The sequence below is a fragment of the Vulpes vulpes genome, chromosome 11, assembly GCF_048418805.1.
Source record: "Vulpes vulpes isolate BD-2025 chromosome 11, VulVul3, whole genome shotgun sequence".
Lineage (NCBI taxonomy): Eukaryota > Metazoa > Chordata > Mammalia > Carnivora > Canidae > Vulpes > Vulpes vulpes.
The window spans coordinates 83046407-83072992 of NC_132790.1; the positions used below are offsets into that span (position 1 = coordinate 83046407).

At 38.9% G+C, this 26586-nt stretch overlaps 1 protein-coding gene and 1 long non-coding RNA gene across 5 annotated transcripts in view; one reads left to right on the top strand and one right to left on the bottom strand.

Annotated features, from left to right (window-relative positions):
- The window catches only part of PPP2R3A (protein phosphatase 2 regulatory subunit B''alpha), a 196316-nt gene that overhangs the window by 18908 nt on the left and 150822 nt on the right, over positions 1 to 26586 (top strand). The window lies entirely within an intron of this gene.
- On the bottom strand, positions 712 to 20694 carry LOC140594460 (uncharacterized). The gene is made up of 4 exons (XR_011995279.1): positions 20536 to 20694; positions 16229 to 16407; positions 12402 to 12550; positions 712 to 4331 (listed from the first exon to the last, which is right to left on the bottom strand). It is a non-coding gene; the product is annotated as an uncharacterized lncRNA (long non-coding RNA).

Consider the following 26586-nt stretch of genomic DNA (forward strand, 5'->3'; position numbering starts at 1 on the left):
GCCTGGATCCAGAATTGCCAGCCTGGAAAAGATGTGTACTATCATCACAGTATAGGGACAGGATATATCATATGATGAGGCCCTTTAATTGAAGAGCACAGCACTGTTGCTCACTTTCAAGAGGGTAATAATTTCCCCCTTTCAATCTATGTTGTTGCTTTGGTCTTTCATTTTATTTTAATTTTTTTAAAGGATTTTTATTTATTTATTCATGTGAGACACAGAGAGAGGCAGAGACACAGGCAGCGGGAGAAGCAGGCTCCATGCAGGGAGCCCAACTTGGGACTGGATTCCTGTACCTGGGATCACGCCCTAGGCTGAAGGCGGTGCTAAACCGCTGAGCCACCCAGGCTACCCTGCTTTGGTCTTAAGACTGGGCAGGTGGGCATGTATATTGCTCAGCTGTCTTCCTTCATTATAATCAAAGATTAGAATGTTCACAAGATTCTGGGCAGCTAAAAACCATGGTAATTATTCATTTACATATGATGGAGGGTTTTTTGGCTACAGATTTAATGAAGAGACCGATCAAGTTAAGGAAGTAGAGTGTTATGAACACAAGAGTTGAAAGAAAAATGGAGGATACAGATGTATGAATAGAATCGATGAAGATATATGTTTGCATGTCAGAAATTGATTGGTTTTAAGGAATAAATATTCAGTTAAAGATAAACAAGTAAAAGGTTGTTTATAATAAAAATACACAGGACGTGTATCCATTCACTCCAATTTTATTAAGTACAGCCAGCCATCATGGAAACGAAACATGCTTATCTCTCTCTGTATTATGTCCTGCTCTACTTAGCACCAGCTTCTCCTGTTATGTTGCTTAGATTGGATGCCCAAAAACAGTGTCCTTAGTCATCAAATCTGTAGGACCTTTAAGACCTGGAACTCTTAGCTCATGACAGTGTTTCCAGTGCTTCAGTTCTAAGTCCCCAGGAGAGAAAATGTAATTTGCCTGCCTTAAGTCAGTGTCCCAATTAAATTTAACCAGGAATGGAAAGTATGTAATGCATAGAACTGCCCCACTGAGCCTGTAGACAAGGCAGATCTCTAAGAAGTAGGGACATCTGTTGTTCAGTATGTAAGAGAGAAGACTTGTTTGAAAAGGAATTAATTGGTGCCCTGAGCTCTTGGCGGGGAGGAAGGAGAGAAGCATAATATATATACCCTTCTAAGAGAAGGATGGTAGTAGTGTAATAGAAAAGGAAGATTAGGCCAGTCTGCAACATGAACAAATGCCCATTCTGTAACCCTAAGCAGCTTTGTTAAGCCAGTAATCTTTGCAGATGATTCCTACCCAATAGGAATGGGAACCCTAGGAGATAAGATGCAGTAAATGACTAACTTGAGGAATATAACCAAACATTTCCATAATACCTGTACTGTAATGTCTGTCAAGATACAGATACCTTAGGCCAAAGCTCATTACCTGGCTAAAATCATGATCAAAGCCTATTTTGGCAGATGACAAATGAACTGGGGATCCCTTTTAATTTCCATTCATATCACCTAGCTTGTTAACTACTGATAATCAAAGTCCTAGTCCCATGTAGTAGGGTTTGGTTTGTCTTGACCCATTCGTGCATAGCACAGGGGAGTAGTAGCAAGGCCATTCCTAAAGAGAAGCACCACCAGAGTAGGTGTACTGAGTGACAGGGCTACCAGCAGAAATGCTTAATGGTCTCTAGTTATCAGTATGAATGTGTCACTTTTCCAATGCCTGGTTGACAAAATGTTCTGAGATGCTTAGGTAATTAACTATGCAGGAAGACGTTTTCTGGGGATTTGGATGTAGGATAGCTAAGTTTGAAGATCATGGTGACCCAGAGCCCTCCTTGCTGGTGAGCCAGAGATCTACTCGATGTTTCAACTTTTGTAAAAGAACTTGCCCAGCTCTAGTAAAAGCATAATTGAGCCTCTTGTTGGCTGTCTTTCTGAGTGTGTATGTTGGGAGGGAGTGCTGGGTCATGCAGTTCTAGTGGATTGTCTTTTATACTTTGCCTCTCAGTACTAGGCATTTGTGATAGAGGCCAGGAGTGCTAGTCTTATGTTCAAAGCATATATGCTAAACCTTTTTCTTGAGATAAACTGTAAGATTAAGCTGAGCAGGTGTCAGAAACATCCAAGAGGGCTACTTCATTCTAGATAGCATGAATTAAATCAATCCCTCCTTAAACTGGTTATAAAAGGTGACTTTTTTCCTAGTCCACGTCTTGGCCAAGGAAACAGAAATGGTAGCATATTAACAAATTGCCTCCCCCACTTCTTCCTTCTCTTCTTCATTAAGTGCTTCCTCTATGCCAGGCACTACTCTGCTGTTGAGAGACAGTGGTAAACAAGGCAACAGGGTCCTTGCTTTTGTGGAGTGTACATTCTATGGCAAGGATAATAATGTGTAAATGATAAAACAGTTGATAGGTGCTATATAGACAGTAAACTGAATAGTGGAGTAGAGAGTAATGAGATGAGCTTGGTCAAAGGTGAGGAACTGAAAAACAGGGAGAAAGCAGTACAAGGTGAGGTCAGTGGAAATGGTAGGCAGATTCTGGAGCTATATTAGGCTATGGTAGAGGAGTTTAGATTTTATTCAAAGTGGAGTATTTTTAAACAGTAGAGCAATTCACCCTGATTTTTGTGATTCTTGTGCTGTTTGGAGAATGATTGGAGTATGGAAAGGCAAGAGCGGAAGCAGAGACCAAGTGGAAGGCCATGATAGTAGGCGAGAGGTGATCATTTGGACCAGGCCTTACCGAATGGCCTACATTTATGAAGATAGCCATTCCACCTGTATGGACTTCTAAACACCTACCAAGGTACCCGTAAAGTGCCCCAATAAGGTATTCTGGTGTGTATGTACTGGACTATTGGGTTGTCTGTACGATAAGTAATTAATAGCAAACCCTTGCTGGGCTTCATCTGCAGAATACAGGGATTTCTCAGCCCCACATGTAGAATGTCAGCTGAATAAAGAACTTTGGAAATGTCTCAGGGGTCTCCTCATACCCTTCAGGGTACCCGAGGCCAAATGACAAGTTGATGAGGCAGGCTTGGTGTCTTCCCTGACCTTAGACTTGGGCTTGTCAGCTCAGTCTGACATACAGGTAACCTGTATGACCAGCAGATAGAAAGCAAGTCATGAATAACCTCATTTGTTCTATTACGGCAGATAGCTCTCTGTTTATCCTCAACCCTCCTGCTCTCAAATTTCTGACTCTCTGCTCAACCTCCATACCTGCTTTTGGACTTTTGGTTTGGACTCCTTCTAGATCTCTCTTTGGCTTCTTGCAGTTGAACCTTGCTGTCAGCTTTGCTCTCCCATCTGATCTCCGTATCCTCTTCCCCAGCTCCCCTATCCTCACCCCAACACTTCTATCATGATATATATTTTTTTCCTATCATGATATTGAATGAAAATTCTTCTGCTGAAATTGTAGCCACAGAACCCTACTAGAGGTGGTGATTCAGACTTGTGCCTCAAGGGTATTTATTTAGGTACTACTCTTGAGCCTACAGGACTCCAGCCTTTTACCTGAAACTGTCTTTTAGGGTGACAGCACTTCATGAGGTCTTCCAGTGAGCAAGCTCAGAGAATCATTGGGTCAGTGCAAAAATGAATTAGTGATCTTACTTGTGATAAGACCTCACCTAAGATATGTCAAGGTTGATTATTTAGAGGGTTATCAGTGGAGCCAAGAAATAAGATCCCAAGGTGTATCCAGGATAAAAACTACTAAACAGGGAAGCAGTGGGTTCTGTTGAGGGACACACGTGAGATGTAAAGGAGCACATTTAAAAACTAAAAGTTGTCAGCTCAAAAGAATCTGTATATCCTTTTTACCTGGAGATATGTTCGTTGGGTTTTTGCCCTGTTCCCCTGCCCCAGTTGAATTTGAGGGCACTCCATAGCATCAGACAGTTCATACATTAAGAAAATATTGTTGAATCCTCTTTTATGCTGTGCCCTGGCTACATGTGGGGAAGATGAGGATGAGTAAATTGCAGTAGCTTTCTGACTCATCTCTGCTTCATCTCTGATTTATCACCCCGCCACCCAAATCCTATCATTTCCTTCCTGAGAAACTATAGCAGTGTTAGAAATGCCTAATAAATACTCTGTGAAGAAATGGAAATTATTTCAATATTTCTTCTGTTCAGAGAATTTTTGCAGTGTCTTTGTATTTGTTTTCTCCAAATCAAATCTCATATTTCAGTCTTCTGTTAAGTTAAAATTTTTTTTCTTGCCCTGATATTTGCAGCTCTTCCACATTTAGTCTTCTGCATTTTCCATTTCCCTCCTGTTGATTTAATCTCACAGGTCACTTGTTCTGGAAAAAAAAAATTATGCTTTATTTGTGGCATTATGGCATGTCATATATATAATTTTATTTCTGGGTATGATGCGTTTTGTGAATATGCTTTTAATTATGTCTCAGTCAGTTTTATTGTTGAACAAGCTCATTGTCTTAATTATGCTTATAAAGTTTGGTAATATACTTATAGTCTGGCAGTATACTTATTGACTGAAGTTCAGATAGGTAGCATTAATGTTACTCATTGGTTTTATGGGTCTGACTTTAAATTTTACTCCATTAACTTTATCTGTTATGATTTTCTTTTATATGGCTATTTTATGTGTCAGAATATCATCACTCACTAATAAATTTATTAGGTGTTCAAGCTTTCTAAAAAACAAAATCAGAGCTAAAAAACCCTTGTAGTTTTCTATTCAGATTATTACAGTAACTTCAGTGTTCTATATATCTATCTCCTTCCTTCTTTTCTTCCTTTTTTCTCCTTCATGCCTCCTAAGATTTTGAGACAATACTTTTCCTAGAAATTGGGAAATCAGGTTATGACAGGAGCTCAGGTACTGACCAGCCCAGCTCTTTTAGTCTTGATATGGATACTGTATAGGACAGAGGGACTTTAATGTTCAAGAAACCTGGCCCAGATCAGTTTTTCCAGTTTTAACTTCTCTTAGCCTCACTTTCCTCATCTGTGGAATGGAGATAACATTAACCTCAATGTTGGCATAAGAATTAAATTAGATGGGATCCCTGGGTGGCGCAGCGGTTTAGCACCTGCCTTTGGCCCAGGGTGCGATCCTGGAGGCCCGGGATCGAATCCCACGTCGGGCTCCCGGTGCATGGAACCTGCTTCTCCCTCTGCCTATGTCTCTGCCTCTCTCTCTCTCTGTGTGACTATCATAAATAAATAAAAATTAAAAAAAAAAATCTATGCCTCTTAAAAAAAAAGAATTAAATTAGATAATGCATTTAAGTGCTCAGCACAACACCTTGCATAGAAGTACTTTAAAAATGATGATGTAATAATATTAATCTTCCCTTTGAGAGCCCAGTATAAGAAGGGTCAGTCAACACAGCAGCATGCCTCTGTCCCAACCCTTCACACATTCCTCTCCCCCTCATCTAAGGAATATAAGCCCAAGATAAGAGACTATACCTAGATCTTCCTTTCTTGTACTCCTCATTATCTCTTGTCAATGGTAGCATGAGTTGCTGGAGGTGGTCTTGTGCCCAATATATGACCATTCCCTCAATTCTGTCAGTGGGGGCCTACAGAAGGGTGGTCTTACTCTGAACTCACCAGTAAAGTTTTGGTAAATGATATTCCTTCAGGTATATGGTTATTAAAATATACTTTCATATATTCTAAAGGTTTAAGGTATGACCATCGTAAAAAGTGGCTGAAACGGTAGAAAACAGTGTCAACAAAATTATCATTGTGGACGAAAGGTCAAGAAACTAAGAGGCCAGGATATCATATAGATTATCTATTTGATGTTGAAATCAATTAGAATATAACTGAAATAGCATTGGAGTAACAGTAAGCCAAAAGCTAAACTCATCAAGGAATGATGGGGGAGACTTAAATACCACAATGAAAAAGGATAGTGGGTGGTAGGGAATCCCTGGGTGGTGCATTGGTTTAGCGCCTGCCTTTGGCCCAGGGCGCCATCCTGGAGACCCGGGATCGAATCCCACATCGGGCTCCCAGTGCACGGAGCCTGCTTCTCCCTCTGCTGTGTCTCTGCCTCTCTCTCTCCCCCCCACCCCCGTGACTATCATAAATAAATAAACATTAAAAAAAAAAGATAGTGGGTGGTAGAGCCTAACGATACATGACTCAAAGCAGGGGATTTGGGGAGAGGGCAGAGGGAGAATGCAATGGAAGTTGCAATGAGGAAGCAGAAGGGCATGGAAGAAAAAAAGAGTCCTCATCTGAAAGGGCTACAGGGAAAGCAGCGTCCTCAGGGGAAAGTCCAGAGCCCAGTTTCATTTTAAATAAAAAGGCAAAGGAAGTGAAGAAAGCTTCCAAGAAGAGGTCCAGGATAGGAGGCTTTTGCTGCCATCTACCCACGAGTCCCACAAGGCTCAATGGAAGGGTTAGGATTCCAGGAAAGAGGTTAGAGGCTTAGAGTCCAACATCAGTTATTATCATCTGTCCATTACACACATCCTTAATTCTTTTGCCTTTCTCTTCAGCAGGCTTGCCTGGCTAAACTACAGTGCTGATTAAATCCAGTTCTTTGCCTAGTCCATGCCTGTAAAACCATGCTGCTGAGCTTGCATTCAATTAATGATCACAGCTTCAAGGGGACCCATAATGTTGCCTGGCATTCGTGCTAGATTTCCATAGTCATTCTGTTTCATCTCCTCCTAAATAAGTATTGCATGTCTTCAGTCTCCTCATGTCTTCACCATCTCCTTTTCATTCTTTACTTTCAACTGATGACCTTGCTTCCTATTCAGAAAAGAAAGAGCTTTCACAGGCTTTTACCACTCCAGCTGCCCACTACCTGCAGCAGTATTCACATACTCTTTCTCTCCTGTTGCTGTCCAAGAATCAGCCTATCCAAGTGCTTCATAATTCTATCCTATCACTTTTCCCTTTTTCTTAATTATTGTCTTTTACATGATAAAATATGCTTTTCTCCTCTTTTTAAAATAATCCTTGTGGACATCACTGTCTCTTCTAATTTCACTTAAACTTCATGGTAAAACTTGAAGGAGTTGTCTCTACTTTGTTGCTGGCTTTTTCTTCCCATTTCTTTTTTTTATCCAAGCCAAACAGATTTCTGCCCCCACAATTCCATCAAAACTGCTCTTCCCAGTTACTAGTGATGTCCACAATGTGTCGTTTCTCAGTTACCTGACTTAACATTCAGGAGCAAAGCTGATCACTCTCTCCTCCTTGAAACACCTTCTTCAGTTGGCTTCTAATATATCACTGTCAAGACAGTACCTCACTTGTAACATATGCAAAAACATGAGCGACCCATGGACCCTCCATCTCTAGCCACTTCTTTTCAGTCTTCTCTGCTGATTCCTCATCACTTCCCCAGACTCTAGATCTGTACTACCCAGTACTGTAGCCACTAGCTATACATCGCTATTTAAATTGAATTTTCAATTATTCATTGGCATTAGCCATATTTCACGTGCTCAGGAGCCACATGTGGATAATGGCTACCTATTGAATGGCACAGATATATAAATATTTCAACATCACAGAAAGTTCCATTGTATAGTACTGCTCTACATGTTTGAGTACCCCAGGGCTCAGCCTTTGGATGTTTCTTTCTATATTCCTATGTAGAAATACAGAATTCTACAGAATCTTAGAGAATATGATTTATTATAAAGTAAATATTTCTATATATTTCTTTCTCTTTTCTTTGTATATTCCCTCCTTTGATCATCTCCTCTGGTCTCAATGCATTAAATATGACTCAAATTTGTATCGGCCCAAATCTCTCCCCTAAAGTCTACAGTTGATTATCCCATAGCATTCTGCATATCTTTACCTGAATGTCTAACAGGCATCTCAAAAGTAATATCCCAAACCGGACTACTTACCTAGCCACCACCACTCCCTCTCCTACCAACAAATCAGTTCTTCCTGCAATCGTCCTAGTCTCAACTAATGTCAGTCCTCTTCTTCTAGTTGTTCAAGCAAAAACAAAGCAACAACAGTTTTTAAAATCAACTCATAAATTCATCTTAACCTCCTCCTTTTCCACAAAGCCCACACATCTGTTCCATTGATTCTTGTTTCAAATTGTATCCAGAATCTATTTCTAATTTTCTCCTGGTCCAAACCAGCATCATGTTTTACCTGGATTTTTCCAGGCATATTTGGCTCCCTTTTTGGTGTCCCTGCTTTCTCTTCTGTCCCTGGTAGTCTGCTTTTATCAGAACAACTAGAAGGATCTTGTTAAAAAGATCAGATCATGTCATTTTTCTGCTCAGAGTTCTTCAGTAGCTTCCTACCTCACCTAGCAAAAGTCAGAGTCTAGTCACAGTGGCATTCTCACTCTTGCTAAAAGTCAAGATGTGTTCCCACCTCAGAGCCTTTGTAGTTGGTGTTTCTTCTCCCTCCTTTCCCCCAATTTATTTCCACACATGTACTTTTTCTCCCATGATGTTGATTTATTGAAGAGACCAGGCCAGCTGTCTTTTAAAATGATCCATACCTTGAATTTCTGTTTCCTCATGATAGTAACATATTTCTCTACTGCCTATATTTCCTGTAACTGGACATTAGATCAAAAAGGTTGGATAAAGTAAATATTTTTGGCAAGAAAACTGTGTAAATGGTACTTTGATCTTCTCATTGCATCATATTGAGAGAGGTACATACTGATTGTCCCACAGTTAGTGATGCTGTGTTTAACTAGCGTGTTAAGGTGGTGACTTTCACATCCCTCCGTTATCAATTTACATTTTTAAATTTGTGATTAATACAGAATCTGAATGGTGTAATGTTTCTTTTCTTTCTTTTTTTTTTTTTTTAAGATAAAGAGAGAGTGCGCACGTGCAAAGGGGAGGGCCAGAGAGAAAAGGAGAGAGAAACCCCAATGGACTGCACACTGAGTGGGAGTCAGATACGTAATCATTCGTGCCACCCAAGTGCCCTGAATGTTATGTTTCTTTAATTCTGTGATTAAGTGTATTTTTTAGTGGTGGAACTCTTTTTTTTTTTTCAAATAAAATATTTTTTGGAGATCCAATATATAAAACAGATGAAAGCAGAGCTATTCTGGTTGCAGTGGGAGATGCCTAGTATTGGCAGCTTCCGAGGGAACTCTGACAAGCCTGCATGAACACGAGGAAATGAAGGCCCAGAGAGGATACACAATGCCTTGAGGCTCATGGCATCTCACAAGAAGGGCTCGCTGTACCCCCTATTCGCACAATTTGGGAGACTCTGTCACTTCCTTGTAAAGCTGTGGCATGTAAAACTTGTGGATGACCACTAGTTCGGCAATTGGATTTTCCCTGGCAGTCCACCCATTGTTTTAAGTTGTCTGAGTGCTTTCTTTGACATTCTATCTGTTCTGCAGATGTGAAGATTTGAAATTACTTCATTTTTAGTGTGTGTTGGGTTGCAGTCTCTCCTTTTTTTTTTTTTTTTGGTTGTTGTTCCCCTTTTGGAAATTTTTCATCCACAAAGAATTCCAGATTCAGACATTATTCATCTTACGTCTGGAACACTAAAATCTCATGAGCTCCCATATGTCTTATCTCTTTCCACCTTTGGAATATTCAGAATGCTGCCCCAGCTAAAGTCCATTTTATCGTTTGCTTCCTGCTTGCTTCCTTTCTGTACCTTACTTTATCAGATAGCCTAATGTGCCTTAGTAGAGAATTGAATAAGTAAATTTGGTATATCCACACAGTGTATATGAGATGTATGATGTAGCTTTTTGTTTTTATGGAAAGATGTTTTCCTATATTAAGTGGAAAAAATAGGTAATAAACTATAATTGTATCACTTCCATTTCTTAAAAAAAACATATTCACAAAAATCCTCATGTCTGTTTACTTGTATGTGTGTCTAAAGCCAAAAAAGGACAGTTATAAAAATGTTCACATTGATTACCCTCTCTAGGTGTGATGCCCTTTTTTTTTTTTTTTTTACTCTTTGTGTTAATTGCATGCACTCTTTTTGCAGCAGCTATGTTTTATTTCTATAGTCATTATTTTTATAAATATTAAAAATGTTGTTAAAAAAGTAAGCAACAACCTTGATCTGTCAAATCCATATTGCACTGAAGGCAATTCCTGGCCCCTCCCCAGCTTTCTTCCAGCCATGCCAACCTCTGGGATTTTTTCTTGTTCTCTTAGCATCCCATTCAAGCAAAGTTTCCCCCAGTCCATGCTTCTATTTATTTTACTCTATGTTCCTGGTCCTCTTCTAGAATTGCCCACTTGGCTCTGAAGAGCCTCTTTGCTCACTTGTACCAAAATTAGCTTGTCAGAGAAGGAAAGAGAGATGTAAAAATTATGTTCTATAAGGAACTATCACTGGCATGTGACCTTCATCAGGGCCCAGGAGTGCCTCAATAAATACCCACTGAATAAATTGATCTCGTCTTTTTATCTCCTTTCTTTTATTCCATAAGTTTATATAAGAAAAGAGCTTTGTTTTTCTGTAATGCCCTGAACATTTAGCATACTTATTTTTTTTTTAAATATTTGAATTTTTTTTTTTTATTTATTTATGATAGTCACAGAGAGAGAGAGAGAGAGAGAGAGAGAGAGGCAGAGACATAGGCAGAGGGAGAAGCAGGCTCCATGCACCTGGAGCCCGACGTGGGATTCGATCCCGGGTCTCCAGGATCGCGCCCTGGGCCAAAGGCAGGCACCAAACCGCTGCGCCACCCAGGGATCCCATTTAGCATACTTAAATGCGTTAATGAACAAAGTCTCTTAAGCTCCATAATTTACTTATTAAAAATGAATTTGAGATCTGTGGTCAACTTTGACTAGAATTTGGACAGGGATGTAGAAAAGCATGGGATTTAAAGATAAAAAACTTACATTCAGATCCTGCTTATAAATTTGTAGTCGTGGGCTAGTCACTTAAGCTTCAGAGCTGCTTTCCCTTTGTAGCCTCACTGATTTCTGTTCTGAGTTCTGCAGAGGCCACCTACCTCATCTGCCTAGCTTTGGTCTGGCTTCACCCAGTGACAGGCCTACCATGTAAATCTGACTTTGTCCCTTTGTTCTCTTCAATCTCTCAAATTGCCTCTACCCCACCCCTTCATCCCTGGTGCCTTGAAGCCTCTCTTCAAACTTGACCTTGAAATAATACCAGACTCCTGGTGACTCCTCACACATCACATGCTCTTCCTGCCTTGCTCCCTTTATCCACAGGGCATTTTTCCCTTTCTTCCTGGAGCCAGCTACTTCTGCTCTGCTCTAGGACTGTGCTTGGCAGTCTTCCTCTCTGGAATACCTTCCTTGATGTAAAGGTTATGTTTCTTCTTTTCCTGTCTACTCCTATTATAAGCTATTTGAGGTGAAAGCACTGAATTCTTAGTTCCCTCATCTTGAAGAGTACCTGGCTCTGAAATTGTGGTTGAATATATGTTCTTCTAAAGTGTCACATGATTTTTATCTGTAGGATGTTATTTGATTTTTATCTGTAGGGTGTGATTTGATAGTGATGTTTTAGAATATATAATAGAGAATGTTTAAAAATTATAAAATGGTAAAACTTTAGCCTGTAAATTTTCCTTTCAGAGACACTACTTGGGAAAATCATTAGCTTTGCAAATTACACGCATTAAAAATTAGTAGCCAGTTCTCCTTGCTTCTTCCTACATCAGCCCTACATCAAATAATAGAAAATAGCTTTTTAATAAAATATAACTACTTCCTAATTCAAAACAGGAAAAAATTTTTGTTTTTTTCTCACATTCCCTAGACCCAAGCGCCAGCTTTTGTCCCGTTTTTTTTTTTTTTAAGAGAAATTCAAAGGAAGCAACCTAACCAACTTACTGAGCTGCTCAGTACAAAACAAAGTTGGGATGAGGAGCTCCTGATCCCCCCACCTGGCACTTTTTCTCTCAGCCACATTTCCTTTCCTCCACTGGAGTAAAAATAAAGGTAAATTTTAAAGCACTTTCTAATTCCCAGCTGCTCAATTTAGGCCTGCTGCTGAGATGTTCTTATCTTTTAGTCTAATTATTTCAGGCATTAGCCCTAAATCTAAAGCTTTAATTTGTTCTTTCATATTCATATATACAGTTTCTTTGAGCATCAGAAAAATATTCCCTTCTAAGAGATTTCTTAATTTATTTTCTCACCTGTTTTTGAAGTGAACACAGCAAATAAAATAGTCCAGGTCTCCTTTTTTATCCTGCAAGTAAAGTAGTTCAATGGTATATGTTTTTGTCTGCCTGTAAATTGTTCTCTTGGGATCAATTTCCATACTGAGTCATCCACCAAAGAGTGCCTGTGTTTTCCAGGCAAACTGATAGTTTTATTATTTCTAAATGACTCATTACTTCTGAATCATCACACCTTGTGTACTCTGTTAAAGAAGTTGTTAGGCATTTTTCTATCTTTTTTCCTTTTTTTTACCTCTTCACATGTCCCATCTAAGTGACATGGATATACAGCCAATTTTCTTTTGTGTCTGTGATTTCTGTTGCTCATTTTCTTCTTGAACTCTTCAGCAGTTGAGATAAGCAGTGGAAGTTCTGTATCTTATACTCTGCTGCAGATGTTTCCTGAAATAGAACACATAAATAGCAACATAAAAAATATGTGTAACACCCTTCTCTTTTTTCTGTCATTACATGTATGTTGTTTAAGGTTTTAACTTCCCAACTTTCTGTATGAAATTATGGAGAAACGCATATGAAAGAAAAGTATAGCTCTGTTTGTTGGTACATAAAATCTTTGGAATTCAGCCTGTTGGAAGAATGAAATACTTTTCTCCCTTGACTTCTATGTTTCCTGGACTGGTTTTTTTCCTGCCCTCTGTCTCCTTCCTTGCATCCTTCTCCTCCCCCTGCAGCATACATGGCAGCCTTCCTCAGATCTTTCTTTGCCCTTGACCCTTTTCTCACCCTCTGCATGATCAGTTTTCAGTACTTCTGTAGCTTTAAAACCACAAAATCTGGTGCTTATTCCCAAGTCTTTATTTCCACTCCTATATCTTCCCTGCCTAGTATATCCATCTGCATGGGAAATACTTTCTGGATTCCCCACGAAAACAACCCATGCTTGAAGCTGCACTTATCTCTCCTATGCCCTTACTCCCCCAGCCTTGGCACACAGTAATCACCCCAGCCTCATCTTCACATCTCTCTGGAACCTGTTTTAATTTTAAAAATTTGTCATCAAATACTACATACTCTTTTCTTTTAAGATTTTGTATTTATTTATGAGAGACAGAGGCAGAGACATAGGCAGAGGGAGAAGCAAGCTCCCCATGGGGAGCCTGATGTGGGACTCGATCCCGGGACTATCACACCCTGAGCCAAGGGCACAAGCTCAACCGCTGAGCCACCCAGGCATCAAAATATTACATATTCTCATATTAATATGTCATTGCTTGAAAGACTTCTAAAAAATATCAGTTTCCACTCCCAAGTTGGCTTGCTCCTCAGAGATGTGAATTTTTAAAAATTATTTTTCATTATTTGCTTCCATATTTATAATGCATATTTTGCATATTCATCATTCATTTATTTTAAACATTATATCTTTCCTTCCTAATATAAGTTTTAGTTCCTTCACCCCCTTTTCACCAAATTAATAAAGTTAAGGATAAAAGTTATGTAGTCATCTTAATAAATACAGAATAAGTATGTGATCAAATTAACCGTGAGATTTTTTTTTTAAACCCTCAACAAATAATGGAAGAAAACTTTTCAATCTGATAGAGTATCAAAAAACCTGCAGCTATCATCACACTTAATGGTGAAAGATAGAATACTTTTCCCTAAGATAGGTATAAGGCAAGGATTTCTGAACCAACCACTTCTATTCAATATTGTTCTGGAGATCCTAGCTAGTGTAGTAGGCAGTAAGGCAGTAAATATTGGAAAGGAAAAAATAAAACAATCTCTCTCTATTCTCAGACAACATGATTGTCTATGTAGAAAATCCTAAGGAATTTACCCCTAAAATGCTATAATAAGTGGATTTAATAAAGTGGAAAGTGACAAGATCAATATACATACATCAACTATGTTTCTACCTACTAGCAACAAACAAATGGAAAATGTAATTAAAATAATAGTATCATTTGCCTTAGCACCAAAAAACATTAATTACTTGGGAATAAATTTAATGAAACGTCCATTAACATTGCTGAAGGAAATTAAAGAGCATCTAAATAAATGGAAAGCTGTGTTATGTCCGTAGATTACGTAGATTGGAGACTTGATATTGTTGTCAACAAGCAGAAATTTATTTTTTTTAATTTTTAATTTAAATTCAATTAATTAACATATAATGTATTACTAGTTTCAGAGGTAGAGGTCAGTGATTCCTTAGTCTTATATAATACCCAGTGCTCATTATATCATGTGCCCTCCTTAATGTCCATCACCCAATGACCCCATTCCTTCGCCCTCTTCCCCTCCAGCAACCCTCAGTTTATTTCCTATGATTAAGAATCTCTTATAGTTTATCTCCCTTTCTGATTTTGTCTATTTTTCCCTCTCTTCCCCTATGATCCTTTTATTTTGTTTCTTAAATTCCACGAGTGAGCTCATTTGATAATTCTCTCTGATTGACTTATTTCACTTCATATAATACCCTATAGTTCCATTTACATCATTGCAAATGGCAAGATTTCATTTTTTGATGGCTGAGCAGTATTCCATCTTTGTGTGTGTGTGTGTGTTTGTGTGTATACCACATCTTCCTTATCCATTCATCTGTTGATAGACATCTGGGCTCTTTACGTAGTTTGGCTATTGTGGATATTGCTGCTATAAACATTGGGATGCAGGTGCCCCTTCAGATCACATTTCTCTCTTTGGGATAAATACTCAGTAGTGAAATTGCTGGGTCATAGGGTAGCTCTATTTTCAACTTTTTGAGGAACCTCCATACTGTTTTCCAGAGTAGCTGCACCAGCTTGCATTCCCACTGGCAGTGTAAGAGGGTTCCCCCTTTATCTGCTTCCTTGCCAACATTTGTTATTTCTGACTTGTTAATTTTAACCATTCTGACTGATGTGAAGTGGTATCTCATCATGGTTTTGATCAGTACTTCCCTGATGCTGAGTGATATTGAGCATTTTTCATGTCTGTTAGCCATTTGTATGTCTTCTTTGAAGAAATATCTATTTATGTCTTCTGCCCGTTTCTTGACTGGATTATTTGTTCTTTGAGTGTTAACAAATGGAAACTTAGATTCAATGAAATTTCAATCAGAATCCCAACAGATTTTCTTTGTGAAGATTGGCTAGTTGATTGCAAAACTGACATGGAAGTGCAAAGGACGTAGAGTAGCCAAAACAATTCTGAGAAAGAAAAAAATTGGAGGATTTACATTTACTACAGTTGATCTTAGAAGAGCATTGGGAGTAGGGGCACCAACATACCACATAGTCGAAAATCTGAGTATAACTTTTACTCTCCAGAACTTAACTATTAATAGCGAAGAGCCAATAAATATCACTTTTTACTGCAGTATTCAATTTACTTGAGAGAGGAACTACTCTCATGGAGAAGATTAGCATCACGTGGTATTTCAAGTGGATACTTGTAACACTTGAACTCATTGCAATAGCATCAGGAGGTGACTACAAAATTATTACAGTAGTATAGTATATACTATAGTTAATTTTATACAGTTATGATTTAATACCGCATGTTTACATTTGTTATATTTCTCTTGACTGGGAATGGCATCACTATGGTTTGTGTAAGTTTTGCTAAATTGTAATGTTTTATAATTTATTTGTGTATGTTTTATAGTAGTAAATGATAAAGTAGGCTACATATGTATCTATGTATATTTTATGTGTTCATGACACACCTTTTCCTTAGTTTTTTTCAGTATTTCTAGGCTACATGGTTCATCATTGAGGGTTTTCAAACTGTCACAAATCACCAAAATTTTCCCATTATATTTTTTGGAAAATATCTGCAGGGGCACCTGGGTGGCTCAGTTGGTTAAGTGTCCAATTCTTGATTTTGACTCAGGTCAGGATCTCAGGTTGTGGGATTGAGCCCTGTGTGTCGGGCTTTGTGCTCAGTGGGGAGTTTGCTGGAGATTCTCTTTCCCTCTCTCTCTCATTCACGTGTGTGCACGCTCTCTCTCTGCCTCTCTTTGTCTCTCTGAATAAATAAAAATAAAATCTGTTAAAATATATCTGCATATTAAGCGGACCCACATAGATCAAACCCATGTTGTTTAAGGGTCAAAGGTATTTTAAGACTTACCATAAAATACAGTAATTAAGCCAGAATGGTAGTGGTGTATATAAAGAGTATGGAATCCAGAAATGAACCCATATATATGGTTATTTGTTTTTCAACAAAGGCTCCAACATCTTTTTCAATAAAGGCTCCAACAAAGGCTCCAACATGGTGCTGAGTGATCTTCAAATTCAGCCTATTAACTACAGAAGAAAAATCTGATTCATTAGATTATTAAAAATTAGGCTTATTAAAAATTTAAAAGTAATAGGAATAAGACCTTCCAGTTTTAAAGCTACTGCCAAGAAAATGGAAGAAAACTCAAAGACCAGGAGGTAATATTTATAGCTAAAATACACAAATGAACTTTTTAGAACTCAGTAATCAAAGACAACCTGAAAGAGTTGAGTAAACACTTCATAAAAGATCTGTATCAATTGTTAAAAAGCATATGAAAAATGCTCAATATCATTAGTCATCAGGGAAATCCAAATTAAATCCACAGTGAGATACCACTTCATACTCACTAAAATGGGTAAAAGTAAAGTAACTGACAAGTATCCAAAAGACTATAGAGCCACTACAGTTCTCAGGTGATGGGAATGTGAAATGGTAGAGCCACTTTGGGAAACAATTCTGCATGTTTTTATAAAATTAAACATACACTTGCCATGACTCAGTAATTCCATTATTAATTATACAGAAAAAAATGAATATATATGCACAGAGATTTTTTTTTTAAAGATTTTATTTATTTATTCATGAGAGACACAGAGAATAAGGCAGAGACGCAAGCAGAGGGAGGAGCAGGCTCTGCACAAGGAGCCCCATGTGGGACTCGATCCTGGACCCCAGGATCATGCCCTGAGCCAAGGGCAGGCTCTCAATTGCTGAGCCACTCTGGCGTCCCTCCACAGAGATTTTTACTTGAATGTTTAGAGTTGCTTTAATTCGTAATAGCCCAAACCAGAAATGACTCAAATATCCATCAACTGGTGAACAGAGAAGATAAATTTTGATACATTCATATAGTAAAATACCTACTGAGCAGTAAAAAGGAATATACAACTAATACATGCAATAACATGGATGAATCTCAAAGCCATTGTGCTCAGTGAGAGAAACTAAACTCAAAAGTATGTATATTGTATGATTACATTCATATGAAGATCTAGAACTGGCAAAACTAAATAGTGATGGGAATTAGATCAGTGGTTGTCAGATACTGCAGATTAGGGGAATTGACTGGGAAGGAGCACAGGGATAGTTTTAGGGTGTCGTAAATGTTCTGCCTTTTTTAGGGCAGAAGTTACATGGTTCTTAAATCTCACTGAATTGTACACTTAATATGTCCATTTTTACCATATGTAACTTACACACCAATAAAGTTGATGTAAATCTTTTTTTCTTGAGATTCATGTATGTATTAGAGCATGCACTTTTGCATGCATGCACTCAAGTGGGGTGGGGAATGGCGGGTAGGGCTGAGAGCAGCAGACTCCCTGCTGAGTGGTGAGCCTGACTCCAGGCTCAATACCAGGATCCTGAGATCATGACCTGAGCTGAAATCAAGAGTCAGTCAATTAACCAGTGGAGCCACCAGGCACCCAAATAAAGTTGATTTAAAATAAAAGTGAGGACACCTGGGTGGCTCAGTCAGTTAAGCATCTGCCTTCCACTGGGGTCATGATCCCAGGGTCCTGGGATCCAGGGTCCCTGCTCAGCAACGAGTTTGCTTCTCCCTCTCCCACTGCCCCACCATGCCCCCATCCCCACTTATGCTCGTGCACTCACTCTTTCTCATTAATAAATAAAATCTTTAAAATAAAAATGAGGCTCTAAAAAGCTGAGAGGAAGCTCTCCGTTTAAAAAAATAAATTTTCGGGATCCCTGGGTGGCGCAGCGGTTCGGCGCGTGCCTTTGGCCCAGGGCGCGATCCTGGAGACCCGGGATCGAATCCCACATCGGGCTCCCGGTGCATGGAGCCTGCTTCTCCCTCCGCCTGTGTGTCTGCCTCTCTCTCTCTCTCTCTCTCTCTGTGACTATCATAAATAAATAAAAATTTAAAAAATAAATAAATAAATTTTTTTAAAAATGGAAGCTCTCCATTTATAGGTAGCATTTGTCAATTAGTTTCACTGTAGGAGGATCATGTGGTTAGATGGGATTTCTAATCTCTAGTAAAGGATTCTTTAATCCGCATTGGGGGATGGGAGCTAGAGGTAATCAGCCTGGTTTTTAGTGACCTGGACCTGGGCTGGGGAAAGTGGGCTTATTCAGAATGTAGACTTTTGCTCAAATTTCAGTCCTTTACCACCCTTCTATCTGCCTCTGAGTTTGATGCTTTTCTGGTTCAATTTTTTTTCACCAGCAAGTAAACTTCCTCTCTTCAGCACGGTGAAGGAGGGATGATATTCTGAGTTTGTCGAATGCAAGTAGAGAGGTCTACTCCTTTGAAGACTTTCAAATAATCTCCCTGTATTCAGTCCCCTGTCCTAGCCCATTTTCAAACGTAGGCCTTTTGGGGGGTTACGTAGGATGAATTGGTTTGCTTGCCATTAGTATGCCTTCCTCCTCTATTCTAATAAGTCATTTTTCATTCCTGTTTCTGTTTTCTATCTTTAAATATAGTGATTTAGGGTTACAGGTGTCTCTTAGGTTCTTGGAATATGGAGTTTAGATTCCTATGTTTATTCTTAATGTGTGGAGGATACCTTAAAACTGTGAACTCCATCCTGTACATTTTTAACTTCAGCAGTATCAGACTCTTATAATTCTCCAAACACACAAGCCCTTGCCATATCTTTGTGCCCTTGTAGAATTCTTTTTTGCTTATAAGGTATAGTTTAATCTCTTCTTCACTTGGTAAGGCTCTTATCTTTCAAAATCCATTTGTCTCTCCCCTAACTTTTCTTGTCTGCTGTTTCTGTACCTTAGTTTCACAAATCCACTTCATCAGAAATGGCCATATAGCAGTTTTCTATGGAGGACTACCTGGAGCCACTGGAAAATACTTGTTAGACTAATTGTAAACTGCTCAAAGTGAAAGAAATAGTAAGTGCTGAATGAACTCTGAAGTTTTATATGAACCATTTAGGCAGTTTTTAGGGATGAAAGAACCAGAAGAGACAAAAGACCTGGGAGGTGGGCAAGCAGGTGGAATAAATGTAAATATGCAGAATAATTAACTGTAATTTCCTGAGAAATCTATTATATTCTGCTCTTTACCTCTAACACAACAGATGTTTAGACTGAAAAATTGTACTACATATTTCATCAAATCAAAGATAGTGAGGGACGCCTGGGTGGCTCAATCAGTTAAAGGCAGAGCCTGCCTTTGGCTCAGGTCATGATCCCGGGGTCCTGGGATTGTACCCCACAATCCCCAGGCACTCACTCAACGGAGAGTCTGTTTCTCCCTCTCCCTCTGACCCTACTACCTGCTCATTCTCTCCCTCTCTCTGAAATGAATTAAAAAAAAAAAAATGGTGAGAGGGCAGCCCAGGTGGCTCAGCGGTTTAGCGCCGCCTTCAGCCCAGGGCACGATCATGGAGACCTGGGATCGAGTCTCACGTCAGGCTCCCTGCATGGCGCCTGCTTCTCCCTCTGCATGTGACTCTGCCTCTCTCTCTGTGTGTATTCTCATGAATAAATAAACAAATAAATCTTTTTTAAAAAAAATGGTGAGATACTCATGTGCCAGTTAAGACAGAAAAAATTCAAACTATGATTCGATTTTCTTATCATTTAACACTTTTTAAAAAACTTATTAAAAGAGTTCTTTTATTTATTATTATTTTTTTTTTTATGAGACACAGACACACACAGAGAGAGGCAGAGACCAGGCAGAGGGAGAAGCAGGCTCCTTCCTGATGAGCCTGATGGTGGGACTTGATCCTGGAATTGCAGGATTATGCCCCGGGCTGAAGGTGGGCGCTAAACCACTGAGCCACCCAGGAATCCCCAAGGGAGTTCTTTTAGAACTTAATGTTGACAGCTGTTTTTAATCACTCTTGTGCATGCATTGTGTTTGGGACTATTCCATATTTTGGGATTTCTTTGAAATTCCACTTGGTAAGGTTATCCGTGACCTTCATGTTAGCAAATCCAATGGGTACTCTCTGTTTTGCCTTCACTTCTCAGCAGTATCCAATACTCGTGACCTCCATTTTGAGTCTCTCCTTCAGCCTCTGTGAAACTGCTTTCTCCTGGTTTCCATGTTACCTTTTTGGCTCTTCCTTCTTAGGTTCCCTCTAAGAATTCTGTTCCAGAAATGCCAGTGAGCCCAGCTCTGTCCTCAGGCTAGAGCTCTTCTCGTTTTGTGCACTCACCTTAAGTAACCTCAGGGCTGCATCGCCTACCCAGTTCTTTCTGCCGACCTCCAGGTATTTGTATTCACACTTGATCCAGTCATCATCACTTGCATATTCCACAGGTATCTCTTCAAATAACACATCCAGAATAACACTCTGTTTTGTATGACCACCTTCCTTAAAACAAAAACAAAAAGTCTGTGTTGGGAGTACCAACAGTAGTCCCCCAGAACCCAAGCCTGAAACCCAAGATTCCTCCCTCTCTCTCCTGTTCTGTGATTTCTTCCTCTTTGACTCTCTAATCAGTGCCCTCCTCTTTGTTAACCACTGCCACCTACTCGGTTTCGGTTCTCACCATTTCTTGCATAGATTATAACAGTAGTCTCCTAATTAACTTCCATACCTCTACTCAGCTGCTGGAATGATCTTTCTAAAATGTAAATTTCATCCTGTTACTCCCTAGCCTAAAAGGTCTTTGTTTTACCTATAGTTTTCAGAATTAAGTCCAGGCTCCTAATTTCGCACACAAGCAAGTCCATGGTCTAGTTCCTGCTGCTCTCTTGGTTTCCTCTCCTTTTGCTTTCTACGCCCCTCAGTGAAATCATCTGAAACTGCTTATAGTTCTGAACTCACCTGTACCATGTTAGGCCTCTGAGTCTTCACCTATGTGTTCCCCTCTGCCTAGAGTATTCTTCCCTTCCTTTCTAATTTTCATTGGTCCTTCAAACCTAGGTACATACTTCTGTTCTTTGGGAAGTCTTTCCTAACTCTTTGGTCTAATTTGGATGCTCTCTTTCAAAATGGGCCAAGGGTATAAAGAAAGCCTTCACAAATGAAAACAAAATGTCTATGAAGTAAATAAACATGTTTAGGCACAACTTAAAATGATGCACTTCCTTTTTTTCATCTATCAAATTAGCAAAGATTTAAAGAGTGGTATCACTCAAGGAGAAAATGGAGAAATGGTTCTGATCCCATCCTGATGTTGGAAGTAGAAATTTGTCATTTTTCTGGAGGAAAGACTGACCTTATATATCAAAGAACCCTTAAAATGTGTATGCAGGGGGATCCCTGGGTGGCTCAGCAATTTAACGCCTGCCTTTGGCTCAGAGCGTGATCCTGGCATCCCGGGATCAAATCCCATGTCATGCTCCCTGCATGGGGCCTGCTTCTCTCTGTGTCTCTGCCTCTCTCTGTGTGTCTCATGAATAAATGGATAAAATCTTTAAAAAATAAAAATAAAAAATGTGTATGCATACATATACACACTCCTTTTGACTCAGCATTCTACTACTTGAAACATATCCTAAGAAAATAACTAGACATCTGTGTAATATGTATAAGAATGTTTATCATTGTTTATTGTAAAACAAAAACATAGTGAATAACCTGTGTAGCAGTGGTAGATGGCTGAATTATTTAATCCATATGGTAAAATATTGTATGTTCATTAAAATGATCTAGATCTGAGCACCTGGGTGTCACAGTCAGTTAAGTGTCCAACTCTTGGTTTTGGCTCAGATTGTGAACTCATGGTGGTGAGATCAAGCCCTGGTCAGGCTCTGCGCTCAGCATGGAGCATGCTTCAGGTTCTCTCCCCCTCTTCCTCTGCCCCTCCCACTCCTGTGTGCTTATGGTCTCTCTCTCAAATAAATCTAAAAAATAAATGATCTAGATCTTTCCTGACATGGAATTATATTCATGACATATTTATTGCTAGTTTGAAGTAAATTTTATTTATTTTTTAAATATATTTTTTAATTTTTCATTTATTTACGATAGTCACACAGAGAGAGAGAGGCAGAGACATAGGCAGAGGGAGAAACAGGCTCCATGCACCGGAAGCCCGACGTGGGACTCGATCCCGGGTCTCCAGGATCGCGCCCTGGGCCAAAGGCAGGCGCCAAACCGCTGCGCCACCCAGGGATCCCCTGAAGTAAATTTTAAAATACATAGTATGGTTAAACTTTTGTAAAAAAAAATATACATTTATAAATTTTCATAAGAAAATTTCAGGATACATATCCATAAAAATATTAACTGGTTATTTCTGAATGGTGATACGGATAATTAAAATGTTTTTTTACTTAAGAACATTTTCTAACTTTTCTGAAAAGAATGTATATTAATTGTAAGAGCAAATGAGGAAAAATAGAAGCTCTACCCTAGTGCTCCTGATTCCCACTGTGCTTGCTTCTCTCATTGCCCTCAAATAGTAGGTACACTCGGGGCCATAATAATGAATTATTATGGGCCTGGTTCAGAGCAGAAATTGTTTGATGAGTGAATTTTACCAATAACAGCTAACAGTGATTGAGCCTTTCTTGTGTTTTAAGCATTTGACATGTTCACTTAATTCTCATGAAATGGGTAGTGTTATTATCTATGTTTTACAAGTGAAACAGGCTGACAAAGTTAACCAACTTATGTAAGGCCACACGGCTGTAAGTGGCAGGGTAGGGATTCAAACCCATGTAGCCTGCCTTATCTTAGAAACACAAGATAGCATGGGGGTTCTGAATTAGATAGATTATGATCTATCTCTGATTGAGACTAGTTGGATTAGATTCCATGTCTAGGATTCCAGAACAACTGGGCATCAGTTAATCATGGTCTGAATTAAAAAGGCAGAATTTGACACAGTTCTGAACCAAATACCAGGGAAGCAACCTTGGTCTCTTCGGCATGTTTATAAAAAACTCAAATCATGGGCAGCCCAGGTGGCTCATTCTCCTCGAAGGGAGCCTGATGTGGAACTCCATCCCGGATCGTGGGATCACACCCTGAGCCAAAGGCAGACACTCAACCACTGAGCCACCCAGGCATCCCATTGATATAAGATGTTATCTTTGGAGGAAACTAGGGGAAGAGTACACAGATGGTCTGTGTACTAGTTTTACAACTTCTATGTGCATCTAAAATAATTCCAAAATTAAATTTTTAAAATAAAATTAAAATTCAGCTTTTCAGTTGCACTAGCCACAGTTAAAGTGCTCAGTAGCCCCATGTGGCTAATGGTAGCCGTATCAGAACACATATAGAATATTTCCATCAACACAGAATGTTTTATAGGTCAGCCCTGGTCTAAAAGCATATGTCTGACTTTGGCCAATGTTCTCTCTTCCATAACTATTTCAAATTCTAGTATCATATGAATACTTGTATTTTTTGTCATGTTACCTTATAAATTAGTTGTTTTGGTTATATCCAAGCTTAGAGAATTCCTTTATAATTTCTCAAATTTCAGAGAAATAAAATAGTCTTTATGTTAAAAAAAATAGTCTTTATGTTAATTTAGGAGTTTATTACGTTTTCATATGTGTCTGAATATTTAAATTTTCTAACACTCATGTATTTTGCCTTTGCACCAGTCTTATCACCTCTATTATCAACTGAATCAGGATATAGTCCTAATATCCCTCACATAGTTATACTCATGTACTTTCTTAGAAATATCCTTTATTTTTCTTTCCTTCTATCCTTACCCAAAAGCTCTTCCAAATTTTGGATTTCTGAAAAGGTGTATAGTTTTTCATGTTTGGTGCTATTTCTTCCCTGTCTCTTGTGCATCTTTTGGAAAGGTAATTCTTTCTATTGCCATGTTCTAGTATTTCGTCCCATAACAACTAATTCCTCTTTGGCTTCTTTGCATTTTCAGTTCCAAATTACTGGGCACTTCCTTTAGTATGAAACTTCTTTCTGCTTCAGTTTTATCCTTAGTGAGATCTAGTTTTATAGTCTTATATGAGCCACCATCTGAGATTTGAAGGCGAAGAAGTAGAGCATGACACAGTAGCTCCAGATCCATTCATGTAGCAACAAAGTTAGGACACTGAAGGACAAGAACAATGAGGGAGTGACCCACCTGAGGAAAACCACAAAGAGAGAAATACAGGAATATTGGAATTAAGATTTACTATTTTCCTGGGTAGAAAATCTGAATATTATAATGATATCAGTGCTTCAAAATAATTCCTAAGTGTGTTGCAATTGGAATCAAATTCCAATAAAATTTTTCTTAAAACTTGACTATTCAAAAATTCATCTGGAAGACCATCAAAGAACATTTGGAGTATAAAAAAAGAATCATAATTAGGGATATGGGAAGCAAAACCAGATAGTAAAACTTAATAAGGCAACAGTAATTGCAATAGTGTAGAACTGACATAAAAACAGAGTAGTCATTGGATACAGAGGGCCAGGAAATGTACTCTAAAATAAGAATTCAACAAAAGAAAGGGTACTTCATGAAATAATTATATCTGTAGTCACTAAGTCTCTAATACCTAAGTGAGCAAAGGACATGAAGAGACGATTTGCCAGAGAATAATTATAACAAGCAAAAAACAGTTTTCTAGGATTGAAGAAATGAAAATGAAAACAATAAAGTTCTCTCATTAAGGGGATAAATATTTTTTTTTAAGATTTTATTTATTTATTCATGAGAGACACACACAGAGAGAGAAAGGCGCAGAGACACAGGCAGAGAGAGAAGCAGGCTCCATGCAGGGAGCCGGACTGGGACTCGCCCTGGGCCAAAGGTGGCACTAAACTGCTGAGCCCCCCTGGGCTGCCTGGGGATAAAGATTTTTATTTTAAAATCTCACTGCCATCGAAATTTAGTGAAATTGATGCTCTCCTTTCGTTTCAGTCATCATCTGAAGGATCCTTTCATTGCTTTACTGCATCATTCTTGATTGGGTAATATCGCACATCTATCCTTCAACAAATCCTATTGGCTCTAAACTTCTCCACTATTACACTATATCCTGGTCCAAGCCCCCAGGCCTTCTTGCCTGATTTATTGCAATAGCCCCTAATTTTCTTCCCTGCTTTTTATCTTGCTCCTTCATAGTCTCCTCTGAACACAGCAGCCAGAATTACCAATTTAAAATGTAAGTCTGATCATCATGTCATTCCCCTGCTCAGTAGCCATCAGTTGTTTCCCAGCTCATGCAGCAGATCCTGCATGATTTAGACTTCTGCCTTTTCTTTCTGACCTTACCTCCCACACTATCCCACTTGCTTTGTCTGTTCTAATCACTGTAGCCTCCTCAAGCATACTCCCACCTCAGGGCCTTTGCACTTATGGTTGTTACCTGAGATGATTTTGCCCAAAATACCTCCACAGCCTGTTCCTTTTCTTCTTTCAAGTCTCTGCTCATATATCAGTAAGATCTTCCCTGACTACCCTTTATAACACAGCCCCTCTCATTCTTTCTGAATCCCTGCCCTATTTGACTTTTCTAGAGCTTCTGTCACCATCTAAGTTAAATGTTTACATGCATCTTGTTTTTCATTTTACAACCAGATTATCAGCTCCATAAGAACAGGGACTATATTTTATTCACTGCTGTATCCTTATCACTTAACAAGTGCCTGGCACAGTAGGCACTCATTTATTGAGTAGATTGGTTGAACCTTTTTAGAAAGCAACTACAATATGGTTTAAAAGCTTTTTTTGTTTTGTTTTGTTTTTTTAAAGAGGATGATTAAATTCTATCCACTTGGTGACGAGAGAGCTCTGCATGTGGTAGTATCTGAGAGGATAGGATCAAGGGCAGTAATAAAGGCTGTTTCTCTCTCTTAGGTAGTAAGAAAAAATATGATGGGAGAATAATCTCCAAGTACAGAGGAAGTGTAGAATCAAGAACAAGTACTATGTGTTGGCAATCTTTGAGATTAGGTTGATGGGATATAAGCAAAAGTTTGGTGCAGAACAGTAGCACAAAATAAGGTTGTAGGTGGATGGGAATGGATGTTGAAATTCTTGAAAATAAGTCAAAAGAGGTAGGATGCATGATGGAGATCAGTAGTATGAATTCTTGAACTCTGAGGGATTAAAAAACCTGTCTGAATCTAAGCTTTTTGATGTCATGAAAGATGGCAAGGAGGGCAGGATAAGAAATACCAACAGGGAAGCAGTTGTAACAAGGCAAAGTGGAGGTAGTAAATACTCCATCCACGTAATAAGGAGTGTGGGGCTTGATGAAATAAAGACATGAAGCAAAGATATGTAGTAATGTGGCAAAGAATACGGCTTGGTGTCTAACTGCCTGTGGGATGCAA